Genomic DNA, 17,504 nt, shown 5'->3' with positions numbered 1-17,504 from the left:
GTAAACCCCACTGAGGTATCATTCTTCACCTGGCTGAGAGGCAGGAACATAGCAGAACTCTGAATTCTGGAGCAGTGCATGTCTAGCCCTCATGATGGTCAACATTGAATAGGCAGCATCTTGTACTGCCATGTCAAAAGTGACCCCCAATCCATAAGACCAATGGATCGGCTCCTCAGCTCCAGGGTAATCTGGGAATACCCTAACAGTGCAGAGGTACTGACTCTGATGAAAATCCCGGTACTGCTCCTCCATTATGTACTCTGGGTACCAGCGGTAACCGGATACTGACATCATCCTGACTAGCATGGCCGTATGACCTCGCACATCAATGCACCTAGTCAGACGAACCACCTAACGAGAAGGACAGCCAGGCATCTGAAAATAGAGAGTAATGCAAAAGCATTAGAGCTCTGAAGACAAAATTGGGCAGCATAACAGTTGTAAATGCTGAAAAACAATTTTGAGACAACCCATAAAATAGAATAGCGTAACCACTCAACTACCAAGTTCAATTCAATGGTCATCAAAACTTCCTTTCTTTTCCTTGGAATAAAAGAAACCCGAAGTAAGTCTCGACTCGTTGTCCTCTAATCTACCAATCGGAAACACGAGCCTAAGAGAAAGATAAGTAACCTAGTCCTTAATCCCCGCAGAAAAGACGAGGATGACCAGAATAGAATAAATTGAGAAGAGAAGCAAGAGTCTCACGTTCCCTTCCACAAACAATTCCCTTATGTATAGCTAAAGCAATTCTAGACTCAACTTCCACCAGTTTGGCTTAGTAATCCTACAGTCAGTCAGGCTCTCATATCAACGCTGTCGGGACCCCGATCCTAAGCCATAGGAATCCAGCCTGTAACACATCGCATCTCTTTGCGGTCTCACACACGGTTATCCCCACGGCTGCAGCCTTACCTTTGCCGGGACCGTTTGCGCCTTTTGACTCGCGTATGCCATTGTGTCGCTAGAAATCCAATGTCAAAGAACCTGGATCGACATGTCTAGTCCAAAACTAAAGTGGCAGTTCCGTACAGGGACAAGCATACATGAACCAGCAAAGTAGGTGTCGGTCATCAGCGAATGTAGACGAGTCATAGCAAGCTACAAGGACTCCATTACAACGTGTAACATTTCCCAAAGGGACAGACACAACAGCTAAGAAGGACACATGTCGGTCAACCAATGTGTCGGGAGCAGTAGCGAACTACCATGGCACGATGGAATCACAAAGGGGCATTTCCCCGTAAGGAGTGCTACTAAGGCATACGACTAGGTATTCGAACTCCATACATATCAAGTACAACACACGTACGCATGGCATACCGATATGTATTGATACATCGATGGCCTCACAACATAACCATAAACATTCAAACTTTATTTAAAAGGCTGAGAAGAGCCTCACACATAATATTGCACAGATAGGGGCCTCACGACCCATCATTATAATTCATACACACTAGTCTTACAAGCGAGCGAAAGATTTAAAATTGTCTGAGTACAGACAGATGGAAAGACAAAGGCACATGGCGTGACTATCTACAGACCCATCCTCGGGCCAGATCGTAGCTGGGATGCCAGCTACTCGTCATCGTCGATGTCTAGGTAGAACCCTCCATTAGGGTCATTAACAACCTCTGCAACAAATTAGTAAGCAAATGTGAGTACAACAGTACTCAACAAGACTTTAGGATAAACTATCTACTCATGCAATGTATCAACAAGGAGTTGTGGGGTTTCATGCAGAAAGCCAGCATTTGACTCTTGGCTAGACAATTTGCATTTTTAAACAGTTTTGACAACTATGTTTCTCGCACACGAGTCCACTAACACCACAACAATACTCCATCGTGGAATCATTCCGTCTCCCTACGGAAATGCGGTCCACGACACTCACGCTTATCTTGACAATTTTATGAGTAGCCATTATAGTTATCTATGAACAACATAAGTTTCCAAGTAGTCCATATCCACGGACGCGGCTATTCAAATAGATCATAACACTGCAGGAGTGTACTTCTTCACACACGCTCTCGCCACTTATCGCCATGTGCACGTCATGCACCTCGGCAACCTAAATCGGAAGCCCAGCGAGGAAGTCGGCCACGACCGTTAACCATGCTAATACTTAGTCCAGGTCTATCGCCTATCTGAGGGTAACCCGCACGGAAGTCCAGCCGAGGTTTCCGCCACGGCCCGAAACGATGTGCGCAGGGTTCCCAAGCCCACCATCCGGGTGCCACTTGGTACACCGTGCCACTGCCTACCGCATCATAGCCCACCTCTAAGGTCAGCGCTACGCACGACCTCCAGCATGACTATAAACACCAGAAACTACTTGCAACTCCTTGACCGAGTACTAAGCGATTAATAAGTCGAGAGGGTCAATTAAGTATCCCAACGTGTGGTAGTATCTAGTCTTGGATTACATACACGGAACTCAGTTCCTAAGGACGGTTCCAATGAAACAACCCGCCATGTACTCCTACACAGCCTTTTACCGGTACCTTTACCAAATCTGGTTCAACACATGACCTTTATCGACTGAACACATTCTCACGATCATGTTCATCACCCAGATGACAGACCATACACAACTCTAAGCATAGCATGCATAGAAGGATAAGGCACATCATGGCTCAAGCATCTACTAGGTATGTTAGGTTGCAATCAATAAATATCAAACATATGCAACAAAATGATGCATGAAATGCAATGTAGCATGGTTTGAGATGACCAACAGAACCTTTTGGTGATCTTGATTTGAAATCATAATTCAAATATCATTTGAATTATAATTTATCACATTCTTTTAATCGATTTGACCTGATGCTGTTTCATAACTTTGTTTTTCATGCATGAAAATAGCACCATTGGATTTCTTGAATTTTTCTTATCCATTTACATATATTATTTGTCAAATTTGGAGTAATATTAAATTTTCTGTGAATTTCCAAAGTTTTGAACTTATTCTGGAATTATTTTTAAACATAAAAGCTTTTATTGCATCATTATGACATCAGCAGGTCCAACTGACCGTTGAAAGTCAAACCTGACCAGTGGGACCCACTAGTCAGTGTCTCTGGCCAGTTTTAATTTAGATTTAACTTAATTAGTTAATTAACAGAGTAGGACCCACCTGTCAGTGTCTGATTGAGTTAATTAAATAAGTTATTTTTTATTTTTACTAAACTTAATTAGCCACTGGCTGGCCCCACCTGTCATAGGCTTAGGGGTGTCACATCCACCGGCGACCACCAGAACGGCGGAGGGGCTCGGAAATGCATCTGCAATGATCAAACTTCACGCGAAGGGCACCAAAGGAACGACACTTCACCCGCGGCTCCATTTTTGCATGCAGTAGGGGATGAAATGGCCGGAGATGACGCCGGCGACGAACTTGGCAGTGGCCGAAGCTCGAGCTATGTTGCGATCGACGAAACCAAAGGCAAAATGAGCGGGGCTTAGCTCCTACAGCACCTACGCATCGCACTGAAGCCATTGGTGGCCTCAGATGGACCAACCTTTCACCGGAGAGCTACCGGCGATCTCGTCGGGCTCCGGTGGAATCGGGGCCTAGAGGAAGGGATCGAGGGGGAAAACTTAGGGGAAAGGACCCTGAGCTCACGGGGAGTGCAGAGGCGTCGAGAGTGGGCACGGGGATGGCCTAAGGAGGGAGAACGACGGCGGCGAGCTCCGGTGACCCGAGGAAGAAGACGATGGCTTCATGGCGTTTCAGAGCTTCTCGGCGTCGCACGACTAGCTGGAGAGCTTCAAGGGATCATGGGGAAGCTGTTCCGTGGCTCAGGAGAGAAGGAGAGGGGCAGGAGCGACGGCGAGCTCGAGCTCAAGCTTTGGTCATGGCGGCCTAGAGAGAGAGAGAAGAGGGGGGGAATGAGGAGGGGCTGAGTACGAGGAGGCCTCGGGGAGCTTATCCCCGTTCGCGCCAGCGCGACGCGGCGACCATGCAGGCACGCAGCTGCATGGGCACGCCGGGGAACGCGGCGGCCACCTCCTGCTCCGACTGGCAGGAGGAAGATGACACGGCTAAGTGGGCTAGGCTTCAGGTGAGCGCTAGATAGGTCTTTTCCATTTTTCTTCTTTCCTGTTTTCTGTTTATTCTTTCTGACATTAGTTTTGTTTTATTTTTGGCTGCAAAATATTCCTAAAATAGTTTGACAAATACTAGGGTGTTAGTTGGAATATTTCCAACCACTCATGAAGTTTCAACATTTTTGGAAACTTTGAATTATTTGAAATCAAATATATAATTGATTTCGGTAGCTTTTAGCTTGAATTTAAAATGCCAAAAGTAGTTTGAAAATAAGTTTCACCTGTGACATTTTGTTTTCTATATTTATCAGAAAAGATGAACTTTTCTAATGGCCATTTTAGATTCATTAATTTTTGACAATAGTTGGATTTCTTTTGAATAAGAAGTGGCTAGGGTTTTGCTTCGAATTTCACCACTTCCTTTGGGTTCATTTCCATTTCTTGGATGCAATGAAAGAAGACATGATCACAAATTGTTAAACCCTAACAGGGAATCCATGGATGTGACACCCACCACATGCTCGACCATCGCCGCCCGAATGCAAATGCTGCTGTCGGCCCCAACGGTCATAACCCCACCAGCGGCTCCATTGGCCCCACCACATCGTCTTCCACCTTGGCCAGGTCGCCCATTCAAAGAAGCTCACCGACACCGTGGCCACTTGATAATCCACAACGAAGACATGGAACATGGAGATCTACGCCAAGTCCTGTCGCTTTGAGAAGGTGCATCAGGAGCTGTAGAGGGCAATAGTGATAGGCAACTGATTCTACTCCACCAGCTCCTCGACACGCAACTCCTCCTCTGGATCTTACTGAGCGTGCTCGATTCTGCTGGATGTAGTACAAAGCCCCTCCGTAGTAGTATTTATGGGCTATTTTGTCTAGTTCATGTAACTATGGATATGGTTGAACCATACCACGTACTTTAAATTAGCTAGTATATATAATTGAACTAGCTATTTTAGTACATGGTTGACAACAAATTGGGAAAAGTTTATGAGCTTCTACTAATGAGTTGAACTGTTTTATACAAAGAATGACTACTTAATATAAGAATGAAATATATGTTTAGTGAATTTCACTTGCAATATTACACTGTACTAGTGGTGTTGTTCTTGAATTTTTTGAAAAATGTCACTAATACAATGTTGAAAAATCCCAATGTTGCTTTGACAAATGCCAATGTTTCCAATTTGACAAATGGAAATTTACCCAATATGACAGATGCAAGTCTTACAATTTTTATGTAGCCGGCACATGGGCATCATGGAGAATCGTTCGCGATGGCGCGATTCACCAATCCTTCGCGCCAAATTTTCATTTGGCTTACTCGTGAAGGAAACATAGCTCTTGATCCGCAAACGGGTATTCAATCTAAAACGTTCACGATGAGTGTTTATTCAGAGAAAAACATTGATCTTTTTTGATATACTTTGATTACTATGTGAATTAAGATATAAGTACTTAGTTAATCGAACCATAGACACCACTTACTCAAACTTTGACTTTACATTCACACGATCTAGATAGAATATAAAGAAAACTAATTGTGGTATCACGGCCGGCATCCTGCATCAGTGTTGTCGTCCTCCGGGATGCAGTTGTTAAAGTCTTCAAACGAGACCAAAATTTTATGGATTTCCCTATCAGAGGGTCGGTCGTCAGGCGTTCGATGGAAGGGGGGCCCCGGGGCGGCGACTAGCAGCGTTCCAAGGAGGCGGTCGACAATGACATACCAATCCAGTGAGGGTCCACGACGGATGCAGGCGCATGCACGTTCACGAGCGTGATGGGTGTAAGAGCACGCACGGGCACGGGAGCAGTTTGTCTAGGCGCGTGCAGGGAACAAGCACGATGGGTGATACATTTCCAACGTATCTCTAATATTTGTTGTTCCATGATATTATATTACAATTCTTGGATACTTTATGTGCATTTATATGTTGTTTTATATAGTTTTTGGGAACTAACCTATTAACCCAGTGCCTAGTGTGAGTTATTGTTTCTGCGTGGTTTTAGCTTTTCAGGAAATCAGTACCAAACAATGTGCAAACACTATGAAACTTTTTGATGTTTCTTTTGGACAAAGGTAAGACATGAGAGCTTCGGAGGGAGGCCAGACGCCGCACGAGGCGGTGCCAAGGCAATAGGTCCGCCCGAGGGGGCAGGCGTGCCCTGTTACCTTGGGGTCACCTCATGGCTCCTCCTTACCTAACTCCACCTCTATATATTCTACGGAATCGAGAAAACACCAGAGAGCCACCAGTAACACTTTTTCCGCTACCAGATGTTTGTGTTCTACCGTGATACCATCTGGAGTCTTGTTCCGGCATCGTGCCAGTGGGTGTGTCCATCACAAAGGACCTATACATCAACCTTGCTACTCCCATGATGTTGTGTGAGTAGTCTACCACATACCTACGAGGCCATATCTATTACCTAGATGGCTATGTCTCTATCTCTCTATGATTTTCAATAGAAAGTTGACCATGATTCTCGTGGTGATCGATTCGAAGTAATTTTCTTTGCAGTTTGTTTGTTGGGATTCGATGAATTGTGGATCTATGATCAGATTATTCATTAATATTATTTGATTCTTCTCTGAATTCTCTGGTTCATCATTATTTCAGCTTTGTATTTCTCTGCGATCTATCGGTTTGGTTTGGCCAATTAGATTGGTTTGTCTTTATTGATAGTGGTGTGTTGTGATGGGTTAGTTCTCGCGATGCTCAATCACAGTGACAGAAAGGGACATGAAACATATTTTTAATGCTTCCATTAATGATTAAATGGTGGTGTTTATTCATATTGCTTGAGTTTACATTGTCAACATCATGTTATCTTGCCCCAAGCATTACTCTGTTTCATACTTAATACTGTAGATGCAAGTTGGATAGTGGTCTATGAGTGAAGTAATAGTAGTAGATGTAGGCAGGACTCAGTCTACTTACTTATGGACGTGATGCCTACTTATATAACCACTGTCGTGAATAAATATTTCATATCTATGCGCTATGCTTTCAATTGCACAATAGTAATTTGTCTATCCACTAATAACCCACAAGTGAAGTGGATCGTTTTTATCCTTTCTCGATAAGTAAGAGTGTCGATCCCAACAAGGAGCTAAAGGTAGAATTAGTATTCTCGAAAGTTCTATCGACCACCGATACAACTCTATGCATGCTAACACTTACTTTACCTAGAACAAGTATGAAACTATTTTGTGGTAAAGAAACTAGAAGTATTTCGTACGTGTGATAGATAGTTTTGCAAGGTAATAAAGAACGTGGAAATAAAAGTTAGTTGCTATTTTGCAAGAAAATAAAGAGTGTGGACATAAAAGTTAGGGGCTATTTAGTAGAAAGCTTTTTGTGTAACACAAGAATAAGATTGTTCATAGGTAACTGAATATAACATGATAGATACTTATCACATGCAATGTGGGAGAGACATACTCTAACACACTTTCCATACTTGGATCATATGCACTTATGATTGGACCTCTAGCAAGCATCCGCAACTACAAGAAATAATTAAGGTAAACCAGACCATAGCATTAAAGATCAACTCCTCTTTACTCCCATACGCAAACAACTCTCTTACTCGAGTGTACGCTTGTCTCACTCTAGCCACCCACTATAAGAGAATCATAAACATATTGCAAACCCTCAAGTGTTAATCTTCCACGTGTGCACCTCATGGAAAGCACCTTAGGCAACACCACATCAACACACAATTCATATCAATAACATCATATCACAATTAAACCGTAGGACAAAAGAAATGTACTCAAACATCATAGGATAGCCACACATCATCGGATAATAATATATAACATTAAGCACCATGTTCAAGTAGATATTACAGCAGGATAGAGAGGTTTTACACCGCTGCATAAAGGAGGGGAGAGTTGGTGGTGACGGCGGCGAATTTGTTGGAGTAGATCGCCATCATGATGGTTGCCTCGACGATGCTCCGGTGCCATCGAGAGAGAGGGGGAGTGTTGGGGCAGGTTGCACTCGATCACCTATGGAGCAATTGGCACCTTCACGGTTCGGTAGGAGATTGTGTTGCATAATGAGCAGAAACTACTAAGCAACATGACACTGGGACTCGAGGCATTTACCCAGGTTGGGGCCGCTGAGAAGCATAACACGCTACTCCTGGTTTGGTGGATTGATATGGGGAAGACGAAGCTCGCACAGTGTTCTACCCCAGCAAGGGTTGCCGTCGAGAGCTACTTTGTGCGTACAAATGATATAGAGCCCGAATACTATGCTAGGTTGCCTTGGGCCTCCTTTTATAGCTTAAGGGACATCCAGAATGGCAAACAAACATGATTAGATAGCTAACAGTGCTATCATACCTAACTCGGGCACTCAAGACAAAATGTCGTAAATGCTGCCCTAGGTGGCAAGCGGGGGTGCGTTCCCGGCACGCTCTTGCCACTGCTTAGCTGGTTTTTGCTTGCTGTATTGACATGCTTTTGGACTGGTGTCAACTAGTCATAATTTGTCTAACGGCGCATCGCCACATGTCTAGCGAGAGCCATTTAGCCATCTGGGAGCTCGACACCTCATCGGTAAGTGACTCATGTAGCGATGAGGTGGAGCAGTGGCAGATTAGCTCGCACTTGCCGGAGAGATGACTTGCCGGTTCTTCTTGAGGATGCGTGTGCCTTGTTCATTGACTGGTATCGGGGGTTCTTGGCGCGTCTTGGGCCAGTCCTAGGCTGCTGTGTAGGTCTTGCCGTCGTTGTTGGCCATCAATGGCTGCATCTATAGGGGTCTTGGTCTTCTTGATGCACACCTTAATCTATCATAGAGCGGTTTCTCTAGCCTCAGCCAGGTCTTAATGGAGCATTAGCATTCCCCAAAAGCCTTAGGTCGTTGGGTCGAAGGCTTATCGTCTGTGCACAAGTCAGGGGGAAATAAAAATCTTGTTTGTGTACCCCAACAGAAGCCCCCGAGCCTGAGCCATACGTGTCGCTGGGATTTTGGGTTAGGCTCCCTCTATGCACGGACACGCGTCGAGGAATTGTTGTCCTCTTGACCCACGTCCAATCTGCGCATTTACTGCAGGTCGTGGGGCCATTCAACAGTAGCCGTTGGGGAGTAAGAAAGGGGAAATGCCAGTAAATAAATGGCAGTTCCCTATAGCGATAGCAAAGATCTAGCCCCCAATGCGTGCCCCCCATACATAAACAAGGGATCTCGCAAAGGGGGCGCTGCTCATTCACATCCGTCCCTCCGCCCTTTTTCTCCCTCCTCCAACCAAGAAACTTCCTCCTCCGCCACCGTTCCTCTTCAACGAGCATTGCCAAATCTCCCACTGCTCAAAAGAGATGGGGCGGAAGACGGCCACCGTGAAGGGGAAACAAGCGACTGCGTTGAAGGACCAGGCTGGTAATGGGAGGAGGAGGAAAACCGAAGAAGCAGAGAAACGATGGTAGAAAGACGTGGTTTTATCCCTATCAAATCTGGACGACAATACCTTGATCAAAAGGTATGCCTACATGTGGGGGGGAGAGAGAAAGGGGCACAAGGCCCCTGTGGTTCTGCCGGATAACCCCAAGGAGAAGATGCCATCAGATTCGTATCGCTTCTTCTGCATGTACTTTTACTATGATCTCTCCCCCTTTCTATGATTTCTTATGCGTAATGATGGTGGTGTATGGATATTGCATTCTTGATTTCACGCCAATGCAATGGCGTGCATGACGATCTTCGCCCACATGTGCGAGAACTTTCTCGGAGTTGCCCCCAACGTGCACTTGTTCACACACTTCTTCCTCCCACGGATAGAGGACAAAGATAACCACTCGGGGAATATTAGCCGGATTCCCAAGGGTAGGAAAGAGGATTAGGAATACCTCTCTGGCCAACATCGCGGGAAGTGGGAAAAGTGGAGGGGTGATTGGTGTTTGATCAAGGATGAGAAATACCCCGAGTTCTGCTCTGCACGGACTGGTTGCATCTCACACAGAAGCGACTGGAGCAGATTGGGCTTTTCTGATGAAAAGCTTCGCCCGGTGCTGAGCATGATCACCCTTCTCAACGCTATCAGGCTTATCGTTCAGCACGTGGGGGCCGACTTCCTCCAGCGCCGCATCGCACCACTGCAGAAAAGGGACAGGTTTGCTTGGGAGTTTAATGGTCCTGCCGACTAGATGCGGCTGTACCCAGGCTCGAGCAACAACCTGACGACCTATGGCCACGGCTGGTTGCGCAACCAATTGTTTGGTGTCTTTGGGTTGTTCCATCTACCAAAAGGGGTTGTCCCTTTGCATATTAACTCTACCAAGAACAACATTTTGCAGTGGATGCCGGATTGCGATGATTCCGGCATCAAGTCCGATTCGGTTTTACCCTCCCTGGTTCACGAGATGGAACTTATGTACAGCCTGGAGGAAAGGGCCTCCAGACAAGAGGATAACCGGACTGCACCAACCATGGAGGTGGATAAAGCTTATATTGCCACTCGGATAACGGAGGAAAAATGGGCCAGAGGTGCCAAATTGAACGGCCTCCACAGATGAAGGAGAGGAGGAATCCGAGGAAAGTGACTCTTCTGGAGAGGAGGGAGAGAATCTTCCCGTGGAAGAAGCTGTCAGGTTGGAGCCCTCCAGACCAAGGGCAAGGAGGAGGAGGCAAAAGGACCAATGGTGGAGGAAGTGGGCCTAGAAGCGGACCCCCAAATCCTAGAACCAGGACGGCGCCTTCGCCATCGCGTCGGCCGGGAAGTGACGGCTCCCGCGACTTCACGGGTTCCTCTGAAGGTGAAGAAGACGACCTCCAAGGGAGGAGGATGCGAGGTTGCACGTCGTCAGTCCTCCTGTGATTCCCAAGCCAAAGCTTCTGCTGTCAAGCGATGTAGAAGATCGACTTCTCCGCCCTGCTCGCCCTTGCTCGAAACCCCAACTCTGCTGCCAAGTTCAGCTCCACCAACTCTGAAGAGGAGCAGATCGACTCTGCCGCCTGCATCATACGAGCTGGGATCCATGCTCATTGCTTCAGAGTAAGTATTTCTACCATAATTGACATCAAAGTTCATCATTTTTGATACTCTAACTGATTTTGCATGATTATCTCCTGATAGGGATGAGGATGAGGAGACCCTTGCACAAATGGCCAAATAGGCCAAATCTGTGGCAGGGCGGGATCCCGCGGGAGAAACGGGCCTGTCGGGAGACACGGAGGAGAATCCCGTGTCTAGCCCCCGGCCCAGACCTCACCATGAAATCCAAGCACAATCCCCGTCATGTAGCGGGGACGAATAAAAGTATCCTCCTACCCCCTACAGGGAGACGGGAGAGGTTCATCAGGGAGAGGCCCATCAGGAGGAGCCTTCCTTTCAAGACCTCTCGGCAACCGTCATCATTGGGAGTGATTCACGAGCAAGGACTTGCACCGAAGAGCCCATTTGTGCAGAAACTGCGGTCGATGAAGTAGTGACGGACCGTGTACCGGCAGCTGACCTTGCGAGGGAAAAATCTATTCCTGCACGACACACTCCAACGTGTATCCCACTTGCTTGTGACTTTACTTCCCCTGCCCTCTTTCTTTTTAATTAGCTATTTGGCTTTCATTTTGCCGTCTATTGCTTTTAATTAGAGCATTGCTGCCCAAAGAACATGTCATTGCCTGATTTTCACTCACCTTGTTGTAACCTCCTTAAAATTTGGAACCAATTAAAACTTTTTAATCAAATGCCATGAGTGCCATGTTTGTCATTGTTTTTATGTATGCTTATGTGTGTGGACTTTGAAAATTAGTTTGCACAAATTAATCTTGATAAAAATGCTTTTCTCCAATTTCTACAAATAAAACCTTACTAAAGGATTTGCACTACAAGACCCTGATTCCTAGGGAGTTCCATCACCCAAGCATTATATTTTGAAATCAGCATGGTTATACACCTCCAAATTTATAAAAAATATTCTTTTTCAAATGATATTCCTATTTTATTTGAATGTCCTTTTCTAAGGCCAGAAATGATATTCATCATTTACTTTTATTTCAAATAATTGAGAATACTCAGAGGACATATATTTTCCATATATATGATTTTCATCATTTACTTTTATTTCAAATAATTGAGTTAACATTTGAAAACCTATTCTGTATGTTTTGATCATTTGAAATATTTCCAATGGAAATATTCTCCATAAATTCCCAATTAATTCTAGCATGTTTCCCAATTATCCTAAAACCCTCTCTTGTCAGAATCAAGTTTGAGAAACTCTACATTGCAAAGTTTGTCCTATTGACTTGAAATTTCTAGGAGGGTTAAATATCCCAAATAAGGAGTACATGTCAAGATTGGGGTTTGTGGGGATTAATTTACCCAAATTTCCTTTTGTAAAGGCAGAACTATCCATTTGGGGAAATTTTCAAGTTTACATTGCTACACTTGTCCAATGGAGCTCAAATTTGATGTAGCATCCTAATTCCATCCGAAATTTAATCATGTTAACTTTCATCACCAGTGGTGGAGTGTAGCTACCCCAAACACATGTAGAACACCTTCTGCAAGATTAGTAAATCAGCTTTTAACTTCTCCAAACCCAAACACTTTGGCCCAAACTCTTTGACCAAGCAGCCAGCACCACTCCCCAGCTGCAGGAGAGTGGCCCCTATTTGAATCCAAGCAGAAGAGCCAAACTATTCATTTTAGATTACGGTCTAAGGCTGGCATCACCTCTTTAAGCTCTCTCTTTGACCAGCAGTGGTTCACTCAGGTTCCAAACGGCTAGGTATATCCCAACCCAACTCCAGGACACCCCAGAGACAACCAAAGCACCCAGCGCACGCCAGCATGCCGTAGCATGCCAAAACTGCGCTCTGGGCATGCTACAGGGTGCACCCGAGGCAAAGGTGGCGAGACCCAGCCAGTTCGAGCTTCCCCCATTGTCTCTCGACATCCCGGACCACCTCTGTGCACCAGGGCCCGTCCTCCCTCGCTCTATTGACCAGAGCGACGTGTGCCCGCATGCGCCATATTCAGTCAGGAGACTACGACCACGGATGCACGCTCCTCCTCGCTCTCTTTCCTTCTTAGCATGCCGTAGAGGTCCAAAACCACGTCCGCCAGACCACGGTTTCGACCCCGAGCTTCCCCTGCCCTACCTGTGAGCCACGGTGAGATCATCGGTGCACCCTGTTCGGTTCATCGTCGAGGGCCTATAAATAGGCCTCCCCTCGCTCCAGCACCCCATTCCACTTCACAGAGCCCCAATTCCACCCCTAAACACTCCGTTCGAGCATAGCGAGCTCCTGTGCTCGAGATCGACCGAGGCCCCGCCGTTTTGGAGCTCCATCGACCTCGGGTTACAAGCTAGCTCCGGTGCTTCTTTCACCTCCTCTGTGCTCCGAGCAGCCACATGAAGCTTCCCCAGCACCACCCCGAGCTAATCCACGCCTGTAGCACCTAGTTCACCAACTTCCCGAATCGACTCCGCCGCGGGCACCTCGTCGCCGGTGAACTAGGGCCTCCCCGTTGACGTCTCGACCACCAGCAGGTATCAGACGGTGAGACGGTTCCATTCCCGTCTTTAGTAGGGCTCGAGGGCATCGGTAGCGTCGCCGGCGTGCCTCCCCTCCTCTGTGTCCCGAGGAAGAAGACGACCCCGACAGGTGGGGCTCACCTGTTGGTGTCTCTTCTCTCTCTCCCTCGCCCCTCTCTATTGCTGACCGTCGGGCCCCGTGCGTCAGGTTTGAACCTGGCCGCACGCGCGCTTCGGCTCGCTGGTTGGCTGGCCAGCTGGGCCGGCCTAAGCCTTGGGCTGAGCCAGGCCTCAGCCCCAGCATTTTTATTTTTCTTTTTTAGTTGATTTCAAAGATTTTCATAAAAATAAGTATCTAGTAAATTTTTATTATTTCTCCACCATAATTCTTCTAAAAATGAGTAATATTTAACAAAACCCTTGTATGAATTTTTGAGACAACCATTCTATTTTATAATAATAAAAAGGGTTATTTGGAGTAGTTTTGCTTCTGTTAAAATGATTTATAAAATAAATCTTACACCTAAACCAGAGACAAATATTTTTAATATAACAACATGAATTAATTAGAATAAGGCAACATTTTTAAAATGTGTTTGTGATCTGTTTTTGAGTGAGCTACTTATTGCTTCTTTATTTATTACGATGTTAGATCACGCCTTTGACGAAGGAATCGGACCCGAAGACCTCGAAGACCCCGGATACCTAGCTGACCAAGGCAAGCAGCCCTTTGACCATGTCTGAGAAAATGTTTTATGCATGCCATATGGATTACATATTTCCATTGCATGTGATCATGAGTTTTCGGTAAACCATCGATATGGTGTTACCGGTGGCTCCTCCGAAGCACTTGCATTTGAGATTGACCCTACCATCTATGAGGGTCATGCTAACAAATGTAGACAAGTAGTAGTAGTAGTAATGCTTCGCATAGGATGAGCATGTGCATGATGATGATAAACTAAGATGGTATCAAGTGTTTTACGAAAACCTCGACTGGTGCCAGTAATGCCCAAGGGTGATGTGTTGAGTTGGATGACCACTTGAGAAAGAAGTTGTGTACCGAAAAGGTTTCACGTGAGTGGTTTCGGAAATGGGATTAGATTTAAGAATTGCTGACCATCCCAACCTTACATGTGCGACCACGATGCCCTTTTATGGGACGATGCTTTGTTGATTACTTTGTTGGTGCTAGCAAAGATGCCACATTACTAGTGGCGGGGTGATATGTGGCCACTCTCGTGACGTGGTCGTACCAGGTAGGTCCACCATGCCGTTTTCGCGTGTTCCGGGCACACCGTTGGTCCCTGCATGGATGATACGGTCTAGAGTTGGTGCTCGTAGGACGTACATCATGTGGGCTGGGTACCAATCGAGTGGGCTCTTTGTCTAGCAACGTCAAAGGAAAGGCAATGATCGGGTACTTACCTCGGGTATATGTTATATACCGCGAGTCATGGATGATACAGAAATTTCGCGGATCTCGTGGGTAAAGCATGCAACCTTTGCAGACTGTAAAACTATTTGAATAGCCGATGTCCATGGTTAAGGACAGTTGGGTAATCCTTCTTATAATACGTCCAATTGTTTTCGCATAAACCAAGTGTGAGTGTGTGTGTGTTAAAGGTGTTATCCGAGAAAGATGATGTGAAAAGTTTGGTGACTTGTCCTATAGGGTGAATCTTATTTGGTGTTCAGCCCTTAACAAATATGTTGATATCTGTAACCTGTTCTTTTGGATTCCATCTAGTTTATGGTGCATATCCATACTAGTTTTGATCATGTTTATTTGTAAGAAAAGCTTGCTTTCTGCAAATGTTGTATGTTACATTATTATCATACCAACTGCATCATCCATATCATGGGCTGTTTGCGAGTACATTCAAAGTACTCATTGGCTTGCCACTGGTATCTTATTGACCAGACATGGAGGAACCAGAATTTGGAGAAGACTATGCGGAGATGGACACGCGATGTAGGACGCTTCCGAGTCAGAATGCCTGTCGTTTGAGGCTGATGGCAATAGGTTCCCGTTATTCTACCAAGTATTCCGCTAGTAGTTGTGATGGTGTGATTGGCCTCAATGGCCCTATCTTGTAAGACTTGGCCATAATGGCCATATTTGTATCAAACGTTAAATTCGAATTTAAGACACTTTTTATTCAGTATCTGTGTGTTCGGTGAGCATTGATCTCTGGGATCACTGAGCACGTTCATTTGGCGATCTCGACGCGTAAGTCGGGGTCCCCACACAACCAGAGTTGCTGGAAGAGGTGGCTGGTATCCGGAAGGATGTTGCCGTGGAGGCGGAGAAGATTGCTGCCGTAGAAGGTCATGGATCGGTTGCTGGGGAACTTCAGGAGTTCCGTAAGATAATGGTATCAAACCCTGGCAGCTCAGCTGTCCCAGCCTTATTCATAGAGGGGAAAGCCCCTCTTTAGTCTCTGGAGCCCTTGCCTCTATGATATCCTCTACCGTTGTCTTTGCAATCCCCCTCGTAGCAACTGGCAATTCTGCGTCAGAAGGTCAGAGGGGTCGATGATTCTACTAATAGCGCCAAGGACCTGGCTTTCTTGGAATTGATGGCTGCCGTGATCAAGGATATGTAGAGCAGGTATGACCTCAAACAGAAGGCAATCAAAGAGCAACGCAGGCTAGCTGGTCTTGTGGACTAGCAATTGAGGAACAAAGGAAACGAACTGCAGGAGTGGTACAACCAGCAGATCCATTCCTTTAAGAGGTAGTGTGATATGTTATCCTTTGCCAAATAAGACGTTGCAGCCCAGGAGGCCTGTCTAGCGGAGCACAAAACACTTCTGGACGCCAGAGAGGCGAAAATCACCTCCCGGTAAAAGGCCCTTGAACTTTCCCTCCTTGATAAGGACTGGGAGTTGGAGGCTCGCCTTCAGCAACTCACCAAGGAGTTAGAGGACGGTCACAAAGCGGATCTTGACACTCTCTCCTCGACTTCACCTGTCCAGTTGAAGAAGGTGTTCGACGAGCTTGTTGCCGCGACTACTGCCAAGACCAATCTGGCGGCCCAGTTTAGCACACTGACAAAGGAGCTTGCTAGAAGTGAAGAGGAGACCAAGGCCCTCAAAGAAGAAGGGCGGAAGGTGCAAACGACGCTAGAAGAGGCGCACTCGCAACTTTCTTCGAAGAGCCAAAGCCTTGCCTTGTTGGGGAGGAACATTGAAACTGCCGGTGCTCGAGAGAAGTTGTTGTTGATGGATCTGACTAATGCCCAAACCGTGTAGAAAGATGCAGAAGACAAGCTGAAGAACCAGGTTGAGCAGCACAACCTCTTGATCAAGAGCATGGTTGACATCGTTGCGCGCCTCAGCACCCAGATTGCAAGCATGAATGTGAAGAGTTGGGCCTTCTCTGGTTACCAGTATGAAGTCCCAAGTGTCAAGCTAACACTCTTGTTCGAGGGTGGGATCGGGGCGTTGAACACGTACGAGGATGAGACGGCTGTCTACTTTGCCGACGAATCTAGGAAGCTGGCTCGCAATGCCCTCTTCATGGTCCTAGGCAACCTCGCCTTCTATCCGGAACTCGACCTCTCCGTCAGTTTCAAGAAGCTACCGCCAAGTGCTGATGCCTCTATTGCTGCGGGGAAGGCACATCCTCTGGCTGACAGGGTCCCTACAGTCCCAAGGGTCCAGGGAGGCCACCAGAGTTTGCTTTGACCCACTCCTGCTGTCGGGTTATCCTCTACTTAAGACACAATACGTATCTTGTATCAGACCGTGCACTATCTTTGCCTTTTGCTGAACTAGTGTCTTTATGTAATCGTATGCCATCCCCCTTTGCTTTCCTCTTGGGATACGTATGGCTACTTTCATTGTGCGCTCTGTTTGCCCGCCAACAACGTGTTGTCGTGATTTCCTTGAGGAACATGTTCTTAGTATTTTGCTGGCAAGGACACGCTGCCGGC

Source organism: Hordeum vulgare, chromosome 2H (assembly GCF_904849725.1).
Source record: "Hordeum vulgare subsp. vulgare chromosome 2H, MorexV3_pseudomolecules_assembly, whole genome shotgun sequence".
Classification (NCBI taxonomy): domain Eukaryota; kingdom Viridiplantae; phylum Streptophyta; class Magnoliopsida; order Poales; family Poaceae; genus Hordeum; species Hordeum vulgare.
The sequence above is the reverse complement of the archived record's forward strand: the minus strand, read 5'-3'. Positions refer to the sequence as shown.